General features: G+C 42.8%; 1 long non-coding RNA gene across 1 annotated transcript; it reads right to left on the reverse strand.

Annotated features, from left to right (window-relative positions):
• Positions 1–2,021: 2,021 nt before the first annotated feature.
• On the reverse strand, positions 2,022–22,136 carry LOC138442383 (uncharacterized). Its single transcript, XR_011257676.1, has 3 exons — positions 21,987–22,136; positions 11,052–11,250; positions 2,022–4,463 (listed from the first exon to the last, which is right to left on the reverse strand). It is a non-coding gene; the product is annotated as an uncharacterized lncRNA (long non-coding RNA).
• Positions 22,137–27,965: the final 5,829 nt, after the last annotated feature.

Here is a 27,965-nt window from a genome sequence, read left to right on the forward strand (position 1 = left end):
CTTAATGTCTCATTGCAGAAAGAATTCAGAGAGAGATAGTGATAGATAAGAAGTGGATTTGTTCAGAGAGAAATACACTTCACAGACAAGTGTGGGCCATCACAGAGAGCGGAGTGTGGCCTCGAAATGTGGTGTGGTTAGCTTTTATGGGCTGGGTAATTTCAAAAGGCTAATGAGTGGGAGGATTATTCCAACCATTTTGGGGAAGAGGCGGAGATTTCCAGGAATTGGTCCACCATGTACTTTTTGGTCTTTGATGGTTGGCCTTGGAACTGTCATGGCACCTCCGGCTGTGTCATCTAGCTTGCTAAAGTGTTACAGTAAGCATATACTGAGGATCAAGAACTAGCCGAAGCGGACTTATCTGCCACCTGGGAGCCATTTGATTCTAATCAGTTTATGTTGTGTTCTCAGGCTATGTCATTCTTCTCAAAGGTTGCGCCCTGCCCCCTTCCCTCCTGGTTCACTCTTGCCTCGCCAACCCTGCTGCTGCTGCTAAGTCGCTTCAGTCGTGTCTGACAGCCCTAGCACTCCTAAATTCAAATGAAAGTGCTGCCCGTTTCCCTGAGGCCTACCCTGATTGTGCAGACCACACTTCTGCCTTTTCTCTGAACTGCTCTTACACTTCTCATTAGTATCGCCCAATTTGCATTTTTGGCCTCTCACTGTTTTAAAGATGTTAGTTCATTTGATGTTTCCTGCCAGAAGGCAAGCGTTTTTAAGGCTGAGATTATGCATCTCTTCTGCCTCCCACCATGGTCTCACTTGGCAAATACTTGTCAGAAGCCGCCGAAATCAAGTGAAATTAAGTCAGAAGCTTCAATGGCTAGAACAGTCTCTTGATAACTTTGATTCCTAAAAAACCTTTAGAAACCGAAAAGAAAGCTTTGCTTTAAAACATATTTGCTTAAAGACCAAAAATATTTCAACAATGACTCTTATACCAATGACAGCTTAAATAATTTGTGGGCAGTTCCTTACCCAACGTAACAGTCGTAGACTCTCGATGGGAGAGACTTTAGGGAAGATACAGTTTTTAATCTTGCAAGTCACGTGATGGAGAGAAAAGTAGCCATCAGAGAAGTCCTAAAAGGGCAGAATGAGGCCTTTCAGGTGGTGCGGTAGATAGCAATTCACCTGCCAATGCAGGGGACGCAGGTTTGATCCCTGGTCTGGGAAGATCCCGCATGCTGTGGAGCAACTAATGCTACACTACACCCAATGAGCTTAGGTTCCAGAGCCCACAGCCACAACCAGTGAACCCACGTGCTGCTACTACTGAACTCTGCGTGCCTAGAGCCCATCCTCCACAAGAGAAGACTGCTCAACAAAGAGAAGCCCCTGCTCCCTACAACTAGAGAAAGCCTGTGCAAGCAAGGAAGACTCATGCAACCAAAAATAAGATTTTTTTTTTTTCCACTAAGGGCAGGATGAGCTCAGGGACTTCTAGGATATATTGAAGATGTTGAATGCTTAAAATCATTCTGAAACTTTTCCAGGCCCTTTTTTAAATTTTAATACAGCCTTTCTAACTCTCGTCAAGTTTAGAATATGGTTCAACTTTCAGAGATTAAGAAAGTTCTTACTATTTATCCTTAGCAGTTTATTAAAGTGTAATGGTTTTAGTTTTGTTTGAAATTTCTTTTCATGTAGAAAGCATGCTGCTGTTGCTGCTGCTAAGTCGCTTCAGTCGTGTCCGACTCTGCGACCCCCATAGATGACAGCCCACCAGGCTCCCCTGTCCCTGGGATTCTCCAGGCAAGAACACTGAAGTGGGTTGCCATTGCCTTCTCTGGTAGAAAGCATGACTTTATGGATTTACTAGGGAAGCAAACATTGTACATTGGCCACAGCAAGGCAGTGAGAACTTTGATTACTAGTTCCATTGAGATAAAAACCAAGGAATATGGTTGTAGCAATTCAAAATTCTGTGGAGAAAGGATAGAGGTGCAGGAGAATAGAACTTTATGGCCAGGACAAACATTGTGAATGGGAAACTCTGGAACAGCAAAGAAACCAGATTTGCTTTAGATCGATTAGATTTATTTTATCAAGGAAAACGGATAATAAAAACAGTCATTGACAGTTATGAAGGAAAAAAAATTCTCATCCTCTTTCAGAACTAATTAGGGTTTTTTTGGGGGTGGCGGATAATTGCTTTACATTATTGAGTTAGTTTCTGCTGTGTAACAACGTGAATCAGCTGTAGGTATACACACATCCCCCTCTTCTTGGACCTCCCTCCCACCCCCTAACCCCTGATTTGAAGTTTTATGACCAACCTAGATAGCATATTCAAAAGCAGAGACATTACTTTGCCAACTAAGGTCCGTCTAGTCAAGGCTATGGTTTTTCCAGTGGTCATATATGGATGTGAGAGTTGGACTGTGAAGAAGGCTGAGCGCCGAAGAATTGATGCTTTTGAACTGTGGTGTTGGAGAAGACTCTTGAGAGTCCCTTGGACTGCAAGGAGACCCAACCAGTCCATTCTGAAGATCAGCCCTGGGATTTCTTTGGAAGGAATGATGCTAAAGCTGAAACTCCAGTACTTTGGCCACCTCATGCGAAGAGTTGACTCATTGGAAAAGACTTTGATGCTGGGAGGGATTGGGGGCAGGAGGAAAAGGGGACGACCGAGGATGAGCTGGCTGGATGGCATCACTGACTCGAAGGACGTGAGTCTGAGTGAGCTCCGGGAGATGGTGATGGACAGGGAGGCCTGGCGTGCTGCGATTCATGGGGTCGCAAAGAGTCGGACACGACTGAGCGACTGAACTGAACTGAACTGAAACTGTGTTTCGATGTATTGTGAAAAGTTAATAGCACCAGCAAAACCATCAGACAAAGGCTTACATTACAATGTGCTATCAACTGTGGAAAGGGAAGGATGAAGTCAATCGTATCACTCAAGGTTTATTTAAGAAGAAAGAAACATTCTAATTTATATTAAAATTTTCTTCATTCATGAATTCAGTTATTCATTCAAAAACTAATTATTGAGTACCAATTAAGTATTAGGAACTATAGATAAAGGAGTGACTAAAGTAGTCAAAATTCCTTGCCTTCAGTAGAATTTATTCTATCAGGGTGACAGACAATATTAAAATTACAATATCCTATGTTGGAGAGTAACATGGACTACAGAGCATGAGAATGCAGCCAAGCAGGATGCGAAGAGTTGTAAATTTAAATCAAATGGCCAGGAAGGGCCTCACTGGAAAGGCTGTACCTGGGCTGGGTGAAGAGCCTGGGAAGAGCACTTGAGGCAGAAGGCCCAGTGGTGAGTGGAGGCTGCAGGACAGGATGTTGGGAAGACGGGAGGGAATGTGGATCACGCTGGTGATGGGGAGTTTTAATAGAGAAGAGATGTGATTTGACTTCTTGGGGCCCACGGCAGGTGGCCCCCAAATATACCACAATGGCATGTTGATTATTTTGACTTAAAGTTATTTTAGAAACGGCCAGTGCAAGAGGGACACTCTGACCCTCCTCCATGTCCTTGAAAGCAGGAGGCAGATCTCTCCAGGGAAAGTAGCCCTCCCCTGTACCCGGAGGCAGGAAGATAGCCTTATCACCAGAAATGGAATTCTAGCTGAGAAACCTGTATAAACAAGCTTTGCATGCATGCGTGCTAAGTTGCTTCAGGCGTGTCTCACTCTTTGAAACCCTGTGGGTTGGTCCGTGGGGATTCTCCAGGCAAGAATACTGGAGTGGGTTGCCATACCCTCCTCCAAGGGATCTTCCCAACCCAGGGATCAAACCCATGTCTCTTGTGTCTCCTGCAGTGGGAGGCGAGTTCTGTGCCACCAGCACCACCTGCGAAGTCCAAATCAGCCTTGAAACTTCTTTAAAGCATTACCTCAAGCCCATGGTCTGTTTCCATTCTTCACTAATCAGGTACGGCAAACCGAAGTTTCTTGGTCCTTCAGTTCCTCACAAGTGTTGATTCTTTGTGTATAAGCACAAAAGTTTCCTGCTTTGGCCACATCTCAGGTCCCATTTCTGTGAGACCTCCGTGACATGAGTTAAAATTTCTTTTTCCTCTGTTCATCTGTCCTGCATCAATTTTGGTATTATTGCCAGCATAAGAACTCACAAAGGGTAGAAATCCGCCTCCCAACAGACTCAGGACTTTTTTTTGTTTGCTTTTTAGAATTCAGTTACAGTTTCTAGTTCCTTTTATTTTCCTTTCTTTCTTTTTCCATATCCCCATAGACTCGTGTTGTCACAGGGTTACCCTGTTGCTCTCTTGAACAAAGTGAAGGAGGGTGTATGAGCCTTCTCAGGCTGCTGTAGCAAAGCATACAGACTGGGTGGCTTAAGCAACAGAAACTTATTTCTCACAGCTTTGGAGACTAGAAATCTGAGACTAAGGTGGCAACTCGGTTGGTTCCTCCTGAGAGCTGTGAGGGAAGAATCTGTTCTAAGCCTCTCGACTTGGTTCAAAGAAGGTTGTCTTTTCCCTGTGTAATAAAGGTCATATGAAAAGTTAGAGATGAAATATTTCTTTAAAAAGTTATATAGGATTCCACATGTATATGTTAATATATGATATTTTTTTTTCTCTTTCTGACTTACTTCACTCTCTCAGACAGACTCTAGGTATATCCACATCTCTACAAATGACCCAATCTCATTCTTTTTAATGGCTGAGTAATATTCCATTGTATTTGTATGGTAGAGGGAGCTCATCTCGGTGCCATGATACCTACAGTGGTGGGATGGTGGAAGTGGGAGGGAGGTCCAAAAGGGAGGGGATCACTTCACTGTACAGCAGAAACTAACAACATAGAAAAGCAAATATACTATAAAAAATTATATAGGAAATAAGGAAATTAAATTCCATGAAATTATGGGAAAAGGAGGAAAGTAAAGTGAACCAGAGGGAACATGAGAGCACTTAGAAATTTTACTGGAAGCTCAAAAGGAAAGAGCTGAATTAATTGCCATCATTGTAAATTAGGAAGTATAATTTAGAAGTATAACTTTCTGTCTCACCTTAAAAAACCTGAAGATCTGGAGCCTCAGGCGTGTTACCACGTGGAAGTGTGGCCCTTGAGCCCTCAGAGAGACTCCATCACTCGGTGATGTGGTGCTTCTAAGCCTGTACTCTGCACAGACCAGCCTCAAGCTCGTACTGTGCATGCGCCCCTAGACCAATGCGGTCTAGGACCCGCGGCCACTTCCATGCATCATCGTTTGCACCGTTGTGTTTCTGACACATGGCATGTCTCACTCCCTTTTGTTCACCTGCTTGGTCCTCTAGACACTTGCATTTACCCTAATTTTGAGAAATTCATATAAAGAAGGATTAAAGAACATAATAACAGATTCTCCAACAGAAATGGGAGCTAAGATGTGGCAAATAGTCTTTAAAGTCAGAAAAACCAGGTTTGCTGTATGATCTTAGGGAATTTATTTAACCTTGTCTATAAATAAATGGACATAAGTAATACCACCTGGTTTGGTTGCTTTGAAGATTAAATAAGATAAATATGGAAACAGTGATGGATCAAAGCAAACCATCAGTAATTATGGGAGAAGTAGCTATCCTTTTGAGGGCTCCCTCCTCACTTGTAAAATAAGGATGGAACCACATGCCTCATAGCTTCATGGTGAAGGTTAAATAAGACATTTGAAAAAGCACCCTCTCTTCTGGCCTAAGAGCCAATTGATAAGCTTTAATTTATTTCTCCTTCTCTAACAATAAATGTAAAAGTGAGTTTGACTTTGGAGTGTTTATGGTGTTTATCTGGTTTATGATATAATATAACTTAACTATGTTACAGAAAGCATTCAAATGAGATCTAAGGTGACTGGAAATCAAATACCTCAGATCAACTTGCATAAATAGAGGACTGAAGAATACAGCAGTAAACAGGAATATTCTTCCAAAAAAGAGTAATCATCATTAAGGTTCGTGGCACTTATGTGCCTAGAAGAACAGAGATCATGAGAGATGCTGTACTTTCTTTTTCTGATCCTGCTGTCCTGATAGAAGAACTTAGGTTCTCAAAGGGCTTCCTTGGTGGCTCAGATGGTAAAGAATCCACCTGCAATGCAGGAAACCTGGGTTTAATCTCTAGGTTGGGAAAATCCTCTGGGAGAAGGGCATGACAACCCACTCCAGTATTCTTGCCTGGAGAATCCCCATGGACAGAGGAGCCTGGCGGGCTACAGTTCATGGGGTTGCAAAGAGTCATACATCACTGAGCGGCTAAGCACAGCATCCATCTGTTCAGTCCCTCAGTCTTGTCTGACTCTTTGCAACCCCATGGACTGCAGCAGGCCAGGCTTTACCGTCCATCATCAACTCCCAGAGCTTGCTCAAACTCTTGTCCATCGAGTCAGTGGTGCCATCCAACCAGTGTAGTTTCTCAAAAAGTGGTAATTTGGATAAGGGAAATGAGAGAGGGAAAAAATTATTGTAAATTAAGAAAAGTGTTGGAACAAGAAGATATGAAAATATGAGAGGGAACATAACAAAATACTCAAGAGGATGGATTTTGTAGTCTGAATATCAGCTCCATCTCTTATTAGCTGTGTGGCCTTAGGCAAGTCATTTAGCCTCTCTGTGCCTCAGTTTCCTCTTTCCTCCATACCTCATTTCCATCTTTAAAATGTGTATAATAATAGTGGATATCTTGTCAAATGTTTCTGCTTAGTAATTGAGTTAGCTTAATATAGATAAAGTATCTAGAACAGTGCCTAGAACATCACACATACTGTGATGACGTGCACACGCGGTCAGTCATGTCCGACTCTGCGACCCGACGCACTGCAGCTCCTCTGTCCATTGACTTTTCCAGGCAAGAATACTGGAGTGGGTTGTCATGCCTCCTCCAGGGGATCTTTCCAATTCAGGGATCAAACCCACATCACTTGTGTCTCCTGCATTGGCAGGCAGATTCTTTACCACTGCACCATCTGGAAAGAGATATACATACTATATAGGCTATTACTATAAGAGGTAAGGTCAATGGATAGAATTCTGAATCCGTTTTTCTAAATATCAGAGACTGATACTTTTTAAAACATGCCAAAATTTTCTCAAGTAAAAGAATCAGTAGTGACCCTTCAGTGTAGACAATTCTAAAAACAAATATTTCCCCAACTTCCAAACACAGAAGTGAAAAATAGAAAAAATCTGAGGAGCAAGTCAAAGATAACTGTGGGGAGCTAACAGAGCTGTTAAAAGAAGCAAATGGTCTCTGCCCCTTGGTGCCACACCCTTATTATCCTCAGAATGCAGACTGAATGTGTGACTTGCTTCAAACAATAGAAGGTGGCAAAGGTGATAGGATGTCACCCCTTTGATTAGGTTACATTATGTGGTGAGTCACATGATCGTGTTACATCATTAAAGACTCCTGTCTGGCAGACTTGAGCTAGAGACTCTCCTGCTTACAGAAGTAAGCGGCCTTGTTGGAGAAGCCATGAGTCAGGGAACTGACATCTTAGACCTGAAGGCAGACTCCAGTCAACAGCCAGTAAGAAGCTGGAGTCCACAGTCCTGTTGCTGCAAGGAAAAAACTTCTTCCAACAAACTAAGGGAGTTTGGAAGCAGATTCGTCCCCTATCAAGTCTCTAAATGAAAACGCAGCCCAGTTGATGGCCTGACGGCAGCCTGGTGAGGACTTGAGCGGTGGAGCTGGGCTAAACTCTACCTGGACTCCTAATCCACAGAAACTGTGAGATAATACTAATACCCACGTGCTGTTCTAAACCACTACGTTTGTGGTGATTTGTTGCACAGCAATAGAAAATTAGTACAGACGACCTGTTCTCACTCTACATATGAGGAAAGTGGAATCTAAGAAGTCAGTAACTTGTTCAAGACCTCACTGCTAGAGAGTGGTAAAGCGTGGGTTCAAGTGTATGGCTGTGTGCTTAACCACTGTGCTCTCCTGCCTCCCAAAGTAAAGGGTCCAGGGAATAAAGGAGCTTCAGGTCATTAAAGCTGTACAAGTGGCAGATGGTTTAGAGAATATTGATAGGCTATTCAGAGGAGATGAAAGCAACAGAAGAAATTCAGAAATCAAAACCTGAGGAAAAAATCCTGGGGAAGAAAGAGACTGATCAGAAGAGTTTTCAGGAAACAAGATAAAGTTGGTCACGTTATCCCTGGAGCCACATCTCTCTCCCAGTGGCCAAGTTTGACTGGGTTGTAAGGACCATGATCTACGGAGGGTGTCTTATTTTGACCCCATAGTAGAGGACCGTTGGTGGCTCACATACCCATGTGTAGGTCACCAGATGGTAGTACTCTTTCATTACTAAGGCAACAGGTGACAACAAAGAAAGCAAGCTTTTAAAGTTCCTCGCAAAGGTGTGTGTTAATCTAGGAGCTCTGCTAACAGAGAAGGGAACTTCTATGAAAGGATCCTAGGAGATGAAAGAAAGACAAGGGTGAAAGTCCCTAAAGGGAAAATCAGGGAAATGTATCACAGAAAAAGCGTTAGGATCCCAGCTATCATGACATTTCACTAAGAAGCCTTTCTTGACCGCTTTTAGAAGGTCTGCTCTTTCCTTCTCCTCAATGATCCTCCATTATTTCCTTCCAGGCACTTAACCCAACTGCAAGAACATTTGTTTGCTTCCTCCAGCTCCATATGGTCTGGAATGATATCTGTTTTGTTCATCATTGGATACACAGAGATAACACACCTGTGCCTGGCACATACTATAAGCTCAACAAACAGTGTTTGTCAGATGAATGAATGAAAGGAGATTCAAATACCTGTTTTATATGATACAAAGAAGAGCCTTAGAAGGGAGTGGACTGGAGGATGAGGCATGAGCTCAGGAAATAGATGGGCTCAGACAGCAGAAACACATGGAAAACTCAGATACCCGTCTGCTGGCTTCAGGCAACGAGGCCTTCAGGGCCAATAGCACACTCTGACAGAAAGATGGAGGGGTCTGGAGGGAAGATGACCGTGCAAGGTCTCTGAATTATGTGAATAAAAGTTGCTTAGATGTTAGCAAATTGAAGGAGGAAAGGACACACACAGAATCACATTTGCATGAATAAGATTGTAAATCTAGTGGAAATGCCTAAGACAGAGATTTGTAAAGATCCAGAAAAGCCAACTGGAAGAACAGGACAACACTTTCCAGATGAACTAAAAAGGAAAGGAAAATAATGGAAACTTGAGGACACTGTGGCTATAGGAAATGCTTATTATACACCTATGGAAAGTTCTTGGTAATTGGGAAATGTACAAATATTGTCATTAAATAAATTTTTTGGTATTACAGTTTTCATATTTAAATCTATAATTATAGTGTAATTTAATTCAAATTTAAATATAAGTTACATATTTAAATCTGTGTAAAGATGTATGTAGAATAACTTAAAGAACAGAAACGTAAGCAATTTATTTTTCTTTTAAATCCCAGTAGCACAAAAAACCTATCATTAATGTGAGTACCCCCAGAAGGAGATGAAATGCCCTTGTCGGTCGAGCAGCCTTTAGGCATGGATTATCTTTCTCACAGAAATACAAGTGAAGCAATAAGGTACTCAGGAAAGGAGGGGCTCTGTAGAAGAAGAATATAATAAAATGAAGTGCAAATTGTCAACACATTGCTTCCCTTTTTCCTGAATCTTGCTTCTAATATTTTTCTTTTTTTTTTTCTGAATGAATTTTTATACATGGATGTTCAGTTCTTTTTCAGATATGCTCCATAACTATCTGATATGCTCCATAACTATCTGAGTCAGTATTTATGAAGCTCTTAAAACAGTTCCTGGCACATAGTAAACAACTCCATAAATAGTTAATAAATAAATGCATGATACTAAAATGTCGACTCTCAAGGTTTGAATTTAACCCTAAATGTGCTTTTCTTCATTTTATTTGAAATCAGCTTTGCTAATGATATGAAATAGAACTCACGGTTTACAAAACCAGTGAAGACGGGTATGTTAAGGGGGTTGGTACAGTAAAAAAAAGAGCTAAATACCTCGTGTTTTCATAATGATCTTTATGCTATGCTCCTCCTTCGCATTCTCTTCTCCACTTGGTGTGATCTATTAAGGTCTTAACTAAACACAATGGGAATTTTATTCTGAGACTTTGAAACATCTTAGTGCTCATGTATCTACGAAAGTAACCATTTTCTTTTCATTTGTGACAGATAACTTCCCCATCCTCATCCTTAAAAGAAACCTCATAATGAAGTTACCATTTATGTATCTGTATCTACTTCACTGTTCTAGAAATGCAAGATGCAAATGGAAGAAAATGGAGTCAGTTTCAATATCGCTTTGGCAGTGGATGATCCAAGACCAAACTCAGGTCTCTTCAACTCCAGATCTCCAAATGACTCCGTTAAAATCCTTCTGGCGAGCTGCGGGAAGCTGTTTCCCTTTTCAGTTGGTGCTGCCTGAACTACATTTAGAGTCTGCAGCCTGGGCCTCTCGCCTTGTGCTCCTCCTCTACCCAAATGCAGAAGAGCTGGACCGAAGGAGGAGGAGGGATGCAGATGCAGGACCGTCCCGCCCGCCCCTATCTGGATGGCAGGTCCTCCCCTGCCTCGCTCCTCACATCTCCAGCTCTGAAGCTTCTGCAGCCTTATCCGTTAGCTTGTCTCTGGATGCCTGAAAAGTAGGAGATGAGGGAAAGGGTGAAAGCGGGGGTGGGGGTGGGAAGGAGAGATGGGGGACCCAGGCATGAGATGGGGGACCCAGGCATGTCCTGGGGTATAAAGAGAGGGCAGAAATGTGCAGGTGTCCCATCTCTGGGAATCAATCATAGTGACTCTTATCTTGGAAAACCATGTTACTTACTGTGTGGGACTTCCCTGTAACTCAGACAGTAAAGAGTCTACCTGCAATGCAGGAAACCTGGATTCGATCTCTGGGTCAGGAAGATCCCCTGGAGGAGGGTATGGCCATCCACTCAAGTACTCTTGCCTGGAGAATCCCATGGACAGAGGAGCCTGGTGGGCTACAGTCCATGGGGTCTCAAAGAGTCAGACACAACTGAGCAACTAAGACTACTACTACTACTTCCTGTAGGTGGCGCAAGTGGTAGAGAACCTACCTGCTGATGCAGGAAACCAAAGAGATGTGGGTTTGATCCCCTGGAGGCAGGAAGATCCACTGGAGAAGTGAATGGCAGCCCACTCCAGTATTCTTGCCTGGAGAATCCGATGGATAGAGAAGCCTGGTGGGCTCCAGTCCATGGGGTCTCAAAGAGTCAGACACGACTGAAGCAATTTAGCATGCAGGCTATTCATTTACTGTAGGAAAAAATTTACACAGTACTTCACATTTTAACATAAAGGTGGTCATTGAATTTAAGGAAGAACAATTAGTAATATAGGACAAAGTGAATTTATTTCAGAAATAATAACAACAGCAAAATGCTAAAACTTGTATTTTATTCAACAGTGAGTGAAAGGAAGTTCAGAGCTATTTGCTGTTTTTATTATTGTTGTTTAGAATTATTATTATTTGGAATTACTGTGGCAATGTATCCAGTTCATTCTTTGGCAAGTTGATTGCTAAGTTTCTTTTAAATTGATTGCTTTTCTCTTTTTTTAAAAATTTTTTTAAAAATTTTTATTTTTACTTTATTTTACTTTACAATACTGTATTAGTTTTGCTATACATTGACATGAATCCACCACGGGTGTACTTGCGTTCCCAAACATAAACCCGTCTCCCACCTCCCACCCCATAACATCTCTCTGGGTCATCCCCTTGCACCAGCCCCAAGTATCCTGTATCCTGCATCGGACATAGACTGGTGATTCATTTCTTACATGATAGTATACATGTTTCAATGCCATTCTCCCAAATCATCCCACCCTCTCCCTCTCCCTCAAAGTCCAAAAGTCCGCTCTACACATCTGTGTCTCTTTTGCTGTCTCACATACAGGGTCATCATTACCATCTTTTAAAAGACAATGCAGGCTGTATCTCAAAATTTGGATTCTAAATTAAGAAGCTTGTCAAGTGTCATTTAAATTCTCCGGATTTCAGCTTTCTCATTTGTGAAATAAAGAGTTTAGTCTAGATCAGAGGCCCTGGAGAAGGAAATGGCAACCCACTCCAGTATTCTTTCCTGGAGAATTCCACGGACAGAGGAACCTGGTGGGCTATAGTCCATGGGGTCACAAAGAGTTGGACATGACTGTGGGACTAAGCAACAACTAGATTGGAGTTGAGCAAACTTCTGTAAAGGACCAGAGAGAAAATATTTTCTCTGTGTTGTCTCCATAATCCACGTCACAACTTAACTCTACTGCTACAGCGTGAATGCAGACAATGAGTGTGTGTAGCTATACTCCAGTATAACTTTATCCAAAAGCAGGTGGTGGGCAGGATATGACCCACAGGAGGCATTTTTTGACCACTAGTCCAGATCAATCATTTTCCAAGTGTTCCTCAAGAGATTTCTGGGACCATCTCAAGGAAACAAAAAGAAGTGGGGAGCCTGAGCAAGCGAGATTCTGCAGCTTTCACCCCCATTTCAGCCACAGCAACTCTTTTTCATTTGTCGGTCTTCCAAGTAAGATTAGTTTTAAAGCCTCTTCACTGAAAAAGCATTTAAAGAAAACATAAGATCTCTATAGTCCCAGGAAAACTGCATGCTTCTAAGTAGTGTCAACCTCTCTCATGTTCGGAATCCCCCTGCCTTATCCAACACCCTGACCCCTGATGATCTGACAATGTCCAGATCGCCAATGCCAAATCAAAATCCTTCCTAAATTACACTCCTATACTCAATTTCTTATCTCAAGAACCTCATAATCCAAATATCCAAAACTCATTGTTTTCACCCCAGACCTGCTCCTTTTCTCTTTCTCTTTCTCTCTCTCTCTTTTTTTTTTTCCCCCGTATGAGTTAATGGCTCCAAGAAGCTTCCCTGGTGGCTCAGATGGTAAAGAATCTGCCTGCATTGCAGGAGACCCAGGTTCGATCACTTCCAGCATTGGAAAAGACCCCAGTGCTGGGAAAGATTGAGGGCAGGATGAGATGGTTGGATGGCATCACCAACTCAATGGACATGAGTTTGAGCAAACTTCAGGAGATAGTGAACGACATGGAAGCCAGATGTGTTGCAGTCCATGGGGTCGCAAAGAGTCGGACACAACTTAGTGGCTGAACATCAACACCAATGGCTCCAAATTCCCTCCTGTGAAGCAAACCAGAAACCTGGGGCTTTCTTTTCCTTCATCTTCTCCACTGAAAATTAGTCACTGACTCCAACAGATTTTCTCTTGCGGTTACATGTTTGCTGCTCTGCACTAGTACCTCAGTCTTAGTCAAGACCTCTGCTCTCTGTTATCTAGGCTATGACCAGATGGGAGAAAATAAGGCAAGTTGGAGATGAGGGGTAAAGTGGTTCTGGCCACCCTCTTCATCTGTGAGAATAGTCTGTCTAAAATCTTAGCTGGAAACTCACCTAGTTACAATTCTTCATTACTTTCCCACTCCAAGCAAGATGAAGTGCAAATTCTTCCACCTGGAGTTAGTAAAAAGTTGTCTGAAACTGACTTTCCTGATCATTGGTGGAACCATATGAAATTGTCATTTTTATAGACCAAAATGCTTGGCTCTAGCAATGTTTTATGATTAATCTAAAACTTCTCTGCCCTCACCTGCTGTCATTCCCTCATGTCCAAATCTTTGAGATCCCACGGAATATAGCCTGCCAGGCTTCTCTGTCCACTGAATTCTCCAAGCAAGAATACCGGAGTGGATTGCTGTGTGCTTCTCCAGGGGATCTTCCCGACCCAGAGATTGAACCTGGGTCTCCTGCATTGCAAGCAGATTCTTTATCATCTGAGCCACCTGGGAAGCCCGACTCACATGTCACACATGGGTAAATTACTTTGCTGGAGTGTAGATGTCTACTCTCTCCCCTGGACAGGTCAATTTCTACACATCTTTCATATTTTAGGTCTGGTGAACACTTCCTCCAGATATCTCTAAACTGTTCAGTCGCTCAGTCATGTCCAACTCTTCGCGACCCCATGGACTGCAGCACATCAGGCTTCCCTGTCCATCCCCAACTCCCCGAGCTTGCTCAAACTCATGCCCATCGAGTTGGTGATGCCATGCAATCATCTCATCCTCTGTTGTCCCCTTTTCCTCCTGCTTTCAATCTTTCCCAGCATCAGGGTTTTTCCCAATGAGTCAGTTCTTCAAATCAGGTGGCCAAAGTATTGGAGCTTCAGCTTCAACATCAGACCTTCCAATGAATATGCAGGATTGATTTCCTTTAGGATGGACTAGTTTCATCTCCTTGCAGCCCAAGGGACTCTCAAGAGTCTTCTCCAACATCACAGTTCAAAAGCATCAGTTATTCAGCACTCAGCTTTCTTTATAGTCCAAGTCTCACATCCATACATGACTACTGGAAAAACCATAGCTTTGACTAGAGAGACCTTTATTGGCAAAGTAGTGTCTCTGCTTTCTAATATGCTGTCTAGTTTGGTCATAGATTTTGTTCCAAGGAGCAGGTGTCTTTTAATTTCATGGCTGCAGTCACCACCTGCAATGATTTTGGAGGTCAAGAAAATAAAATTTGTCACTGTTTCCATTGTTTATATATTTGCCATGAAGTGATGGGACCGGGTGCCATAGTCTTCATTTTCTGAATGTTGAGTTTTAAGCCAGCTTTTTCACTCTCTTGTCTTGTTCCCTTTCTGAGTTCCTATGGCAACCAGTGTGAGGCATCCAGTTGAAATGATGTGGTTGCCATAGGAGACTTTCAAGTGTTTCAGAGCTGTTTTGTCTCCCCTCTGCCTGGCTCAGCACATTCCACTAGTTGAACTGAGTGCAATGGAACAAAACTAACAGGTCCTTCACAAATAAAGATAACCTACCAGTTAAGCCAACTTTGGGTTTTAATGTTGTGTTTGAGTTTCAGAAGACTTTGGGGATTTCAGCCTGGCCAGTGTTTTCATATGCTAATAAATGTGATTTGAGACTGACTCATTAATTAAATGAACAGATACTTTTGAGACTTGGAGGAAGAATAAGCCAAAGGCTTGTACTTTTAGTCACAATATTTATATCACAGTAGATAATTTGAATAAAGGATTTCTGGAGCTGTATTATGGAAGAAAAGCATTTTTATGGTATAAATAATGCAAACTTTCATTTCCAAGTTCTCTGAATGGGCAAAATTTCTTTTTCCTGAATCTCTGTACATCAGATATGCATAGATTAAAATGAGATATTTCAGCCCCCTTTTCCTAAAACAAACAAACAAACAAACAAACAAAAACTTCTAAGAAGAGATTATAGGCAAATAGTAGTGTTAATTTAGATTTAAAAAATTGTTATCATTACAGCAACCCAGCTGTGAAACTGTAAGTGGTGTGGGCACATACATATTGGTCTGTTGGGGGAGATAAGTAATATTTTACTCACTCCAGGATAGAATGTTCCCCAGTAGAGCTCTCCTGCCTGGCAGAGAAGTAGACAACAATCTAGCCTGCAGACATGTCTGCTCGTGGGTCAGATAGCTGTGTAGGGTTCCTGGAGAGGACAGTCCAGAGACCAACGGAGCCTTTCCCCCATGCGCTCATCATGGGGGCCAGGACCTGCCACACTGTAGGCTAGAAACACGTGACATCTCCATAAATTCAAAGAACTGCAGTGAAATAACAACAACAACAAGAGCAGGCTTAAACAGGGGGCAAATACTGAACACCTGTCCTAGATCCAGTACGGGATGGACCACTTGCCCAGAGAAAGCCTCACTGAGGCATCTCCCCTTTCCTTGAAATGTCCATTCTGAGTGGTAAGCCATCTTGCTCACCTATGTGTGTCTGGAGCCTTGTCTCCAGCACAGCACCAGCCATAGCAGTTAGTAAAGGCTTCTCAGTAGTTAAAAGGGCCTTGCACAGGAAGACGAGGGAATGAAGTGAGGCCGCAAAAGCAGCCTGAGAACACCCAGGCTGCAACATATTCTATGCTCAGAGGCGGCTTTGTGCCTGGATACTGGAGCCACCTCTGTGGAGGATGCTTATAGGATCCATGGCCCTTACCACCAATAGGGGAAAGTCTAAATATAGTGGATGCTATTTTTTCTCCTCTTCCTCCCCTCCTTGCCTGTTGCCTATGTGTGGCTCAGCAGAGGAAACAGGATGATGACCTTTCTAAATTCAGCTTCCGGGAGTTTGATTTTACTTCCATGCCAGGTTCCATATCTATAGTGATCCCATATACACGCTCATTTTCCTCCGCCCCAAGTTCCTTGGTGAAGGAAAGCAGCGGCTAAGTGGTAAAGAATCCTTCTGTAACGGATGAGACTTTGGAGACGCAGGTTCAGTCCCTGGGTTGGGAAGATCCCCTGAAAGAGAAAATGGCAAGCCACTATAGTATTCTTGCCTGGAGAATCCCAAGGATAGAGGAACCTGGCAGGATATAGTCCATAGAGTCACACATGACTGAGCAACTGAGCATGCTTGCATGCAAGCAAAATTTCCTCAAGTGTCTGGTTGATCTATCTTCCATCTTCTTTTCTGGCTCTCGCTCACTATCCATGTAATGACCTCTAACAGCTTCCTCTAGGCCTGGACCAGGAGCAGCTTTCTAGTTTTTCATTCAATGCCTTTTCTAATGATGGTAGTGGTGATGTTGACAATGATGATGATCTGTTTTGTTTAGCCATTGTTTACTGAACATCTATTCTATGCCATTTACACATTATTTACTCTCATTTACTCTTTATCTGATTTTTATTCTCTGGACATATTATTTAACATCTCCACCTTTTAGATGAGGACACTGATGAAGAGAGAGATTTGGTCACTTCCAGTCGTCTTATCATCGGTAACTAGCAAAGCTGCATTATGATTTATGTTCTGTGTGACCTCAAAGCTCAGGCTACTTCTGCTTGACAGCTTTCATGGCAAATGGGGACATGTGGTTTTCCACTGTCATCTCTTTTAGTTTCTCTCACATCTGAGTTGGCTTCATGGACTTATATATCTTATCTTAACACAATAAATGGAGAAGGAAAGAGCAACCTACTCCAGTAATCTTGCCTGGAAAATTCCACGGACAGAGGAACCTGGCAGGCTACAGTCCACGGTGTCACAAAGGGTTGGATGTGACTGACTGACTAACCAACAACAACACAATTTAAAAAAAAGGTAATACTTGAGTCTACATAGATTTTCATGGGGTGCAGATGTGCCCAGGTGCTGACTTATAGGAGCACAGCTGTTTTTTGAGCATCGTTGATCTGCAGAGGCTAGGATTGGGAAGAAGAGTCCTCCAAGACTGAGGATCCCAGTGGCCAAAGACTATGTAGTCAATGGCAATGGAAGACTTTATCCAGAAAGTCAGGTAAGACTCATTGCACCTCAGGATCAAGGAACACCTGAGACCAGCCACTCTGCAGCAGAGCATGGCACAATCTAGAGAATTCTGCATGGATTCATGTCTTACCCACCATCCCTTCAACCATGAGATTCTGTGAGCCAGAGTGCCCTCTCATGACTGTGAGGCTATCTTGAAAATGACCAAAGAGAAGAAAAGACACTAGAGAGACTAAGCAATCCTAATGATGAAATCAACTCAGACTCATTAGAGAAAAAAAATCACAGATGATCTGGACAAAAAGAAGAAAACAACAAAATTCACAACCCCATACAAATGGAAAGAACAGCTTTTAACATCTTGCAGCAGATGATTTTTTGGTCAAAATATTTTGCCCATTTTTATTGTTTATTTTCTTTTTTATTGGAGCATAATTTCACTTTATAGTGTTGTGCTAGCTTCTGCTGTACGACAAAGTGGTGTAGCATAATCTATCTCTACCTCCTGAACTCTCCCTTTCTCTCCCTCGCTATCTTTTCTGCGGTTCTGCTGTTTACTACCCCTATGACCTTGAGAACATTCAGCATTTGTAAGTGAAAGTAACAGTAATATCTACTTGATAAAACTGTTTTAAATAGTTTGCTATTTTAAATACAAATACAAAACACAAAACTTTTTAAAAAGTTTAAATACAAAACTGTTTTAAATACAGAAGATGCATGGAAATGTTAGTATATGTAAACACTGAACACAGTTTAGCTGTTGAGTTTTTCTTTAATAGTGTTTAACATATATTATTTTTATAAAGTTAAGCATGTATAGTAAATATCTTTTAATTTCAGTGATACTTTTTCTTTGACTTCCCTCTGAAGAGCTGGATAATACTCAAGCATGTGGCTAGGCTATAATTGATTTAACCAATCCTCTATTGTTGGGCATTTAGGTTATTTCTGACCCTTCACGCTTACAAATAGTTCTCACACAAATATTCTTAGAGGTATGTATTTGGAACGAGCTTTAATTGTTTCTTTCCAGAAGTGAAGCTTCTTAGTTGAATCACAGGCATATTTTAAAACTTTGAGTACCTGCTTTCCAATAAGGCTAAACTCAAAATTGAGATGCCTTTTAACAAATTCAGGAAAACATATCTGAGTTTGTATCATTTTTCTTCCTTGACAATGTTAAATGTGATTCAAGACAAGATAAAGTTCTGCTGTAAATCAAAGAAATGGAATAAGAGGTCTGACATTTATCTTCCCAGGTACAGTGAAATCTATAAGAAGTGGGGAAGAAGGGTCTCACCTACTCCCTGGTCTTTGATTACCATATGTCATCATTTCTTTACGAATGCAACAGACACACCTGTCTTTTCTTTGTACATCATTTGGTAAAGGTTCTTACTTAAAACATACCTGCAAGTTTTAATATCTGCTATGGCATCACTGACTCGATGGACACAGGTCTGAGTGAACTCCGGGAGTTGGTGATGGACAGGGAGGCCTGGGGTGCTGCGATTCATGGGGTAGCAAAGAGTCGGAAACAACTGAGCGACTGAAATGAACTGAACTGAACTGAACTGAGCATTCTACATAATTGCTACATTCTAACATTAAAAAGGGAAAAAAAAAACAAAAAACCTGTTACCCTGAAAACTTCTCCAGTCTTGAGTTTAGTTCTCACCCCCGCATGGATCATCATGGCTATAACTTCCTTAGGGCTTACTCACAGGAGTGAGAACAGTCTGCTTGGTGCATGGAAAGACCGAAATCCACTAATCTACAGAACTTAATTTAGCAACAACCTGCCAAAGATGAGCTATTGAAGGTTAACTGAACCCTCCTTGGAGATGGTTCTTGCCGGGGTCCAGCCCCGGTGGATCCAGGGAATTCGAAGGTGGGGACGGAGTCGGTGTCCTTGGAAAAATACATATTTAATTACAGATATATAGAGAGATTAGAAACGGATAGTGTAGTAGGAAAATTAGTGGAGAAAAAGAGGCTGAATAACTTGGTTTATGTGGAATAGCATCCATGCTCCAGATGGGAATTCAGCCAGAGAAATGGGGAGCAAGAAAGAAGCGACATGGGGGAATCAGTCTTTCCGGAAACTGATCCCGATTTCTTTATTTTTGGGTTTGCTTATATACCTTTTGTTACACATAGGGATGAATAGAGTCACGTGGGGGTCAGCAGTCCTGACCTTTATCAAAATCAGGTGCTTCACATAAATGTATAAAAAAAAGGTCTTAGGGATTTTACATCATCTTCTGGCCATAAGACCCGCTGACATTTTATGATCCTTTCTTTCTGATAACCAAAAAACTTATTTCTTCCAAGGGTGTTTTTTCTTAAACCAGGCACCACCCTCCAAATAAAGTTACATTCCTATAGGGTGAGGGTGTAGTGAGTTACAATCAAGAAAGGAATTTATTTAACCCAAGGTTAACATGATTAATCTTAAAGGTTAATACTTATTTCTCCTATATGCTAGTTATATTCATTATAAGGGCAGGGAACATGGAGATTTAGCAGCAAACATCAGCCCAACAAATGAAAATCCTTTCACCAATGTTCGCCTTAAAATCTATTTAGTCTTAAGTTACATTTTTACATAGCAAGGACACAGTGATTTGTAACAAAGTACAGTGATCTATTACAAAAGAGAAAATTCATTAACTCAAAAAGTCTAGTATTGCTAACCTTAAAAGCTACTATATTTCCTTTTCTATATTCCAAATGCAGTGATTAATATATTCCCAGGTGCCTAAGGATATGGAGGCCTGGCGGCAATCATTGACTCAACAATGAGAAAAGCGCTATGCTAATTAAGACTCTCAAAATACTCCAAACTCTGTGCTGTTTATGGTTGAAAGGTAGTAAACAATCATGTGCGTAGTGGCAGGAGTATGGATAATCCTGTCACACAAGCTAGTCCGTCAGCAGAGAGGTTTGACCTGAGACACCCTTGTCACACCCAGGGCAGGGAATTAGCAGTAATTATCGGCACAACAAGTGAAAAAACCCTTCACCAATATAATTCCTAACCAACCCACTATACTGACAATTTCCCAGAAGAATTTGCCTTAGTAAGTCTAAAACATCTCGTGCCTCTCAGGTTGGGAGGCTGTAAACAATCACATGTGGCCGGACGAACCTATACAGGTGGGCTAGATAACCTTCAGAGGAGTCCGTAAGCTGAAACACTCTTGTCATGCCCAGGAATTTTTATTGCCTTGGAGCTGCACGTTTACTCCTTCTCCGAGAGAAACGGTGATGGGGGAGAGGCCCCCGTAAAGTCAGAGGTGTAGGTGAGAGCATAAAACAGACTCTGGTTTTGGGGGTAGATACTCGGCAACAGAGGGTTTCCTGAGGCTTGATCACGCCTTTGCGTATGCCAAGCCTCCTTCCTCATGACCTTTGCCATGGGCGGAGTTCCTCACGCTGGCCCCCAGCAGGTTCTCCTGGCTTAGCTATAACTCTGCAAAGCCTTTCTTTTGCATCTGTTACACACAGGAGGTCAGAGAGAGAAAAAATAACCAACCTGAGACAAATAGAGTCAGCACTTCCGCATCCCTGCTGCACTACTTAGGAAGGGAGTGTGGGTTCATCTCAGAAATGAATGCATGCTTTCTCAGACAGATATTCACAGTCCTCTCCAGATTAAAGGCCCATGGGATAGTAATTATCAGACTCAGTCCATTTAACTGTATATGTCAAACCTTGATGCAGAAACATAGAGCTATAAAATAATTACCTCTTGACCATTTGATTCAGATGTTTCAATATTAATTTTCTAATATTAGATTTCTTTTGTGATGTAGGATGTGCCTTGATAATATTAACACTCTTAAATGAATTAATTAGTTCAACAAGTACTTCATAAACATCTCTGATGAGCAGAGTACATTTAAGCAATGCAACTACTTTTCTCTCAAAAGAGCTGAGTCTGAAATAGGCAAAATGAAAACAAATAATTAAAATGTAAAGTAGAGGACGCTCTTGCCACAAGAGACATATAGATTAAGTATGCCAGGATGTCAGAGGAGAGGGAGGTGGTATCCAACAGGATGAACTCGAGGAGAGTTTGCTGAAGGAAGAGGTATTCTGAAGGGGTCTGGACACAAGCAAAATTGTTTACTAAGCACAGATTCCCTTTGAGATCCTTTCAAAAGCCTCACCTACTAGGGTTTCCTCCCTTTCAACTTCTCTGATATCACAGCCTCATTGACACCTCTTCCCCGTCCCTTCCCTTATTCTGTATCCTAATGGAAGGGTGGGGCAGGAATTGAATTTAAAAGTATCACTCCTAGGTCTCCATTTGTACTTTGTTCATATGAGCACTTTTATGAGTCTTTTAATGTGGAAAAGTGGGCCTGGAGCTGAATTGAAGATTATGGACAAAAGAAAGTTTGATTGAATTAAGAGAAAAATCTGGATTAGAGCAGTGAAATGACTCAGTTCTGGAGGGAGTGTAAAAGGAGAAGAAATGGGAGGGGAGAGGGCCGTTCGGAATCTAGCCACTGAGAAATTCCCAACGGAGGGCATCTAAATGACTTTTTAATTTAATTTTTAAATTTGAATTTCCTGAAAAATAAAACCATTTACATAATTCATAAATTGAAATGACATAGAGACAGAGTGAAATGTCTTAGCTCAACTTTTGCCCTACGCACCCCCCACACCCCTCTTACCACTCCCACCGCTGCTGCTGCTGCTAAGTCGCTCAGTCGTGTCAGGCTCTGTGCGACCCCATAGACGGCAGCCTGCCAGGCTCCCCCGTCCGTGGGATTCTCCAGGCAAGAACACTGGAGTGGGTTGCCATTTCCTCCTCCAATGCGTGAAAGTGAAAAGTGAAAGTGGAGTCGCTCAGTCGTGTCTGACTCTTCGCGACCCCATGGACTGCAGCCTGCCAGGCTCCTCCGTCCATGGGATTTTCCAGGCAAGAGTACTGGAGTGGGGTGCCATTACCTTCTCCCACTAGGCGATACCTTTTTTACTTCCCAGTGTTTCCTTCCAGTGTTTATGCAAATATAAACCAAAATTAATTTGTATTTTATTTTCTGCCTTCCAAATATATTTTAATAATGATGTTTAGTATTCAGGTTATTTGAGTTGTGAAGCAAATTCTTGAAATTTGATAAACTCTGCTTCACACAAAGTGTTGTATAAGGGTGTGGTTTTGTGTGTGTGTGTGTGTGTGTCAAGGAAAGGGCCTGAATTTCACATCTGGCTGACATGATGTGGAACAGTAACAGGTGAGGGATGGAGAGGTAATCCATGGGGCTTCCCTGAGGGTCAAATGGTAAAGAATCTGCCTGCAATTCAGGAGACCTGGGTTTATTCCCTGGGTTGGGAAGATCCCATGGAGAAGGGAATGGCAACCCACTCCAATATTCTTGCCAGGAGAATTTCATGGACAGAGGAGACTGTCAGGCTACACAGTCCATAGAGTTGCAAAGAGTTGGACATGAGTCACAAAGAGTTGAACACTTACACTGACTTAACTCAGTAAAGGTGAAATGAAGCCAGAGGTAATTGTGGGAACAAAAACCTACCAAGAATTGGTAGGAACCTTCGGAAGGATATTGAATCTTCCACAAAGTTATGTAGTAGTGGTTGGAATCAATCTTATTCAGCTATTAGGGAATAGAGCAGCCTCGGTTGATATCTAAATTATACATTATTGCCTTCAAAGAATCCCTAATCAATTATTAACTGGTATACTGGGACTTGGTGATAAAGCAGCGTCATTGCCAAGTTGAGAGGCTTAGGTATTTTCTAGAGGCAAATGAGAAGTCATTGAATGGTTTTGAACACAGGAATGACAGAATCAGACCTTTATTTCAGAAAGTTTAATTTGGCAGCAGAAAAACTAACAATGCTATTCCTGGATTGGGTACTGGCTCTCTATTGCTGCATGACAGATTATCTCAAAATGTAGCATCTTAAATGAGTAAGTGTTCTTTACCTCACAGTTTCTGTAGCTCAGAAATATGGATGGAGTTATAGGCAGGACTCAGCTCTTCATAGGCATGTGGACTGGGAATCTCAGTTCCTTGATGCCACTGGCACCGAAACCTCCTTTATTCCCCCACCCCTGTGAGCCTGTCCATTGCTCTTGTTTTGGTTGCTAAGTCATGTTGACTCTTTGCGGCCCCATGGACGGTAGCCCTCCAGTCTCCTCTGTCCATGGGGTTCTCCAGGGAAGAATACTGGAGTGGGTTGTCATGCCCTTCTTCAGGGGATTTTCCCAACCCAGGGATCAAACCAGCATCTCCTGCATTGCAGACAGTTTTCTTACCTCTGAGCCACCAGGGAAGCCCAAAAGCCTTTCCATAGGGCAACTCATAACATGGCAGTCAGCATCCATCAAAGCCAGTGGGAGAGAGCAAGAAAGGGCAAGCAAGATGGAAACCAGTCTTCTTTGTAGCCGAATCACAGAAGTGATTTCCCACCCGTGTGCTATATTCTGTTTAGTATGTGTTATTCTATTCATTCAAAGTGAGTTGCCAAGCCCAGGCCACATGCAGGTGGAGGGGATTATTCAATGGTGTAAATATCAGCAGGCAGGGATCATTGGGAGCCATTTGAGGGGTTACTTCAACCTAGTAAGCTAGAAATAGGGCAGCATTGCAGTAGGTGGTTTCTGTCAGGCAGAAACAGGGGAGTGATGTGAAAGTGAACACAGGATTAGAGTTGCCAGAACTTGCAAGCAGATTGGATGGGGGATGAATGGAAGAAAAGCATCAAGCCTGACTAATTGGGATGGATGACAGGGGAGACACAGAGAGAAAGACATAAGAAGAAGCAGATTTGGGAGAAATGTCTATGAGGGAGAATAGATTTTAACAGACTCAGTCTTAAGGACTCAGAAGAGAAAGAAATGAGAATTCTTTTAGTTCTGTTCATTTGCAGTAGCGGGTGTTGGAGCAAGACTGTGTGGACTGGAGCCAATCACACAGGCTTCAAATAACAACTCACTCCATCGTCACAAGTCCCGGCCTGGTGGACAAACTACTCTGAGTCTCAGCTACTGTTCTGTTAAATGTGGAAGCCAACTCCTAGCTCTTCTGTTTGATTTCAGATCTACCTCTTAAAAATTCCTAGTACAGGGTCGGTGCTCAGTAAACAGTACTGAGTATGGTTCTCCTACAAATTCTCAAAAACAGGTATGAAAATACTCTAGCAGAATCATCTTACAACTATCAGATATTCCCTCCCCCTTGTATCGTATTACTCTAACTTGAACAACTGTCATTAAGTTTACTTCTGCATATCTGTACAGCTAAAAGTCATTTTATAGGTATCAGTTCAGTTCAGTTCAGTCCCTCAGTCGTGTCCAACTCTTTGAGACCCCATGAATCGCAGCACACCAGGCCTCCCTGTCCATCACCAACTCCTGGAGTTCACTCAGACTCACATCCATCGAGTCAGTGATGCCATCCAGCCATCTCATCCTCTGTCGTCCCCTTCTCCTCCTGCCCCCAATCCCTTCCAGCATCAGAGTCTTTTCCAATGAGTCAACTCTTCACATGAGGTGGCCAAAGTACTGGAGTTTCAGCTTTAGCATCATTCCTTTCAAAGAAATCCCAGGGCTGATCCCCTTCAGAATGGACTGGTTGGATCTCCTTGCAGTCCAAAGGACTCTCGAGAGTCTTCTCCAACACCACAGTTCAAAAGCATCAATTCTTCAGCACTCAGCCTTCTTCACAGTCCAACTCTCACATCCATACATGACTACTGGAAAAACCATAGCCTTGACTAGATGGACCTTAGTGGGCAAAGTAATGTCTCTGCTTTTAAATATGATATCTAGGTTGGTCATAGCTTTTCTTCCAAGGAGTAAGCATCTTTTTAACTCTTCGTGACCCCATGGATTGCAGCCCTCCAGGCTCCTCCATCCATGGGATTTTCCTTGCAAGAGTACTGGAGTAGGTAGGGACAGTATGACTTGCCTTATATCCCTACAGAGGAAATGGCTGAGAATTGTGGAGGTGGAAACTGTCATCAACCTTGTCCTCCTCGTAGCAAATCAGAGGGCTGGGCTGAATTATGATATCTGAGTACCTAAGCATCAGGGCAGAGCGAGTTTGGCAAGTGCTTGGTATCGCCCACTGAGCAGTATGATGGGTGGTCGGCTGAAAAGATGGGGCCTGATCGCAGCTCATCTCACACATCGCCGTTTGAATGCGGCAGGGAAGAAGCACATCACAAAAATGACAATCATCATCTTTACACCATTTGATCAGTGTTTCCAATACTGTTTCTGACTTCCTCCCATTTTTAACATTTTCAAGTAATTATACTGAGTCCAAGAGTTTCAGGACAGGCAGAAAGGAATAAAGTATTTGACCGATCTGTGGAGACAGAAATGGATATTGATGCAACTTTTATTCTTTTTCTTGTACCAGAAATCTTGAGGCCTACAAAAATCCATGAGGTTTGGAATTTCACATGTAAATTTTGCTAAACAGGTTTTCAAGCACTTTGGTGTAAGTTTGCAGCTAATTGCTAACATTAAGAATTCAAACTGTGCTAGGTGCTGTACTTTACATTTACGAACTTGTCTAACCTCTGCAACCACCCAGTCAGGTAGGTATCATCACCCCCTTTTACAGCTGAGAAAACTGAGGCATAGGCTGACCTTCTGGGAGTCTGTGGGAAGTGACAGAGCTGGGCATTGATATCAATGCAGGCTTGCTACGGAGCCCACATTCTTAGCCATTAGGCTAAATTTCAAGTTCCAAATAATTGTTTTCAAAGCGTGATCTGCCCCTTCTTGGCCTCAGAATTACCCACAAGTCTTCATAAAACACAAAAACATAAAAAATACAATGGAGCCGGTAGCCATTCTCTTCTCCAGACTGACACTGCACTTCACTCCTGCTCAGCTGAATTGGCATGCCTAGAGGTGAGCCCTAGAAACCTGTATTTGAGCAAGGATTCACATTATTTCGATGCAGACTAAAGTTTAAGAAATAAAGCACAGCCTCACACTTTCTGTGGGTCAGGAACCATTGTATGCTGGGTCCTGCTTATTTTCTCCACCATCAGGACCACTGATGGACCCCTGTTGAAAGCTCATTCCATGCAGTCTCCCAGTCTGTTCTGCAGATCTCTGATCTGATGGAGGCAATGGCACCCAGCCTTACTACCCCAGGTCTGCTCTGACTTTAGGCACCAGGAATATCACCGTTTCTGCCTTGCTTTGCGACGTTAATTTCAAGCAGACTCTTTTCCCCTTACTCATCTTGTCTGGTCTGGGATGGCTTTCTGAGAAGCTACTCTTCTCCTGGAAAGAAGCCTGGGGCTCTGCGTGAAGGGATGTTTGTCCAGACGTTGTGAGTTTAGCTCCTGACCCTTATTTGCTTCGTCTTCACTCTGGCATTAGCTTCTCGATACTCTTGTCTGAGGTCTCCTCTGCTCATCTACTGCCTCATCCTCTCAGCTCCTGTGCCACCTTGCCTCTCGGGGCCCCTCCCTGCCTCTCCTGGTCCTCCTGGTGCCAGCACTTTCATGAAAAGGACCGCTTCTGATACGAACAAACGAGAGACCTCCCATCTTAGATGCTACCCACGTTGGCTAGACCTCCAGCCCCATGTCTATTCTAGCCTCATGACTCCTGTCTGGAAGACTCCGGGGCTGCGCCTTCCTTTCCCTCTCTTTGAGCTTTCCTGCCTCCTGAGGTTGTGATCCTACCCTGTTGCCCCATCTGAATCCCTGCACTGGGTTGCCACTCCCTTGTCAATCTTGCTGCCTCGCTGTGGCATGCATAGCTCTAGACACCTTTTAGCTGCTTTGGGGGACTGGTTCTTTCTTGCTGCAGGGTCCTCTCTGTTCCCAGGGCTATACTCATGGTCTGGAATATTCTCTGTCTCCCTGCCTTTCACTTCCAACTCTTTCTTAAGCTTTGGGGCCATTGTTACTTCTTCTTTTCACCCCTCGGTCAAATGTTCCCCTTAAGAAATCCCCACCACCCTGCGTTCACAGACCTCCTCCCATTGTAGTGACCTTTTCACTTAGACACAGTCCCTCCTGAATTCTGAGTGCCATGATGTCAGGGAGGCAATCTTCGCACTGTAGCCTTAGGGTCCATAGTTCTTTTTTTTTTTTTTAAGTCAATTACTTGATTTTTTTCCCCTTTTAACTGGAGGCTAATTACTTTACAATATTGCAGTGGTCTGTGCCATACACTGACATGAATCAGCCATGGGTGCACATGTGTTCCCCATCCTGAACCGCCCTCCCCCTTCCCTCCCCATCCCATCCCTCAGGGTCATCCCAGTGCACCAGCCCTGAGCACCCTGCCTCATGCACGGAACCCGGGCTGGCGATCTATTTCACATAGAATATATACAGATTTCAATGCTATTCTCTCAAATCTTCCCACCCTTGCCTTCTCCCGCAGAGTCCAACAGTCTGCTCTTTACTTCTGTGTTTCTTTTGCTGTCTCGCCCATAGTTCTTCAGTAAACATTTACTAAATAAGTGAATGATAACTATTTTCCCAGATGCTGCTCCAAGCCCATTTGAATCAGAATACTTCCTGCTCCAACATGAATCATGGCCATGTTTTGATGCCTGCTCTGAGCCCTTGTGACACTACATGCGTGGCCCTCTACCTTCTAGACGTCACATGGCTGCCACACCTTCCAGATTCCGCATCTGGCA

This window comes from Ovis canadensis, chromosome 6 (assembly GCF_042477335.2).
Source record: "Ovis canadensis isolate MfBH-ARS-UI-01 breed Bighorn chromosome 6, ARS-UI_OviCan_v2, whole genome shotgun sequence".
NCBI classification, from domain to species: domain Eukaryota; kingdom Metazoa; phylum Chordata; class Mammalia; order Artiodactyla; family Bovidae; genus Ovis; species Ovis canadensis.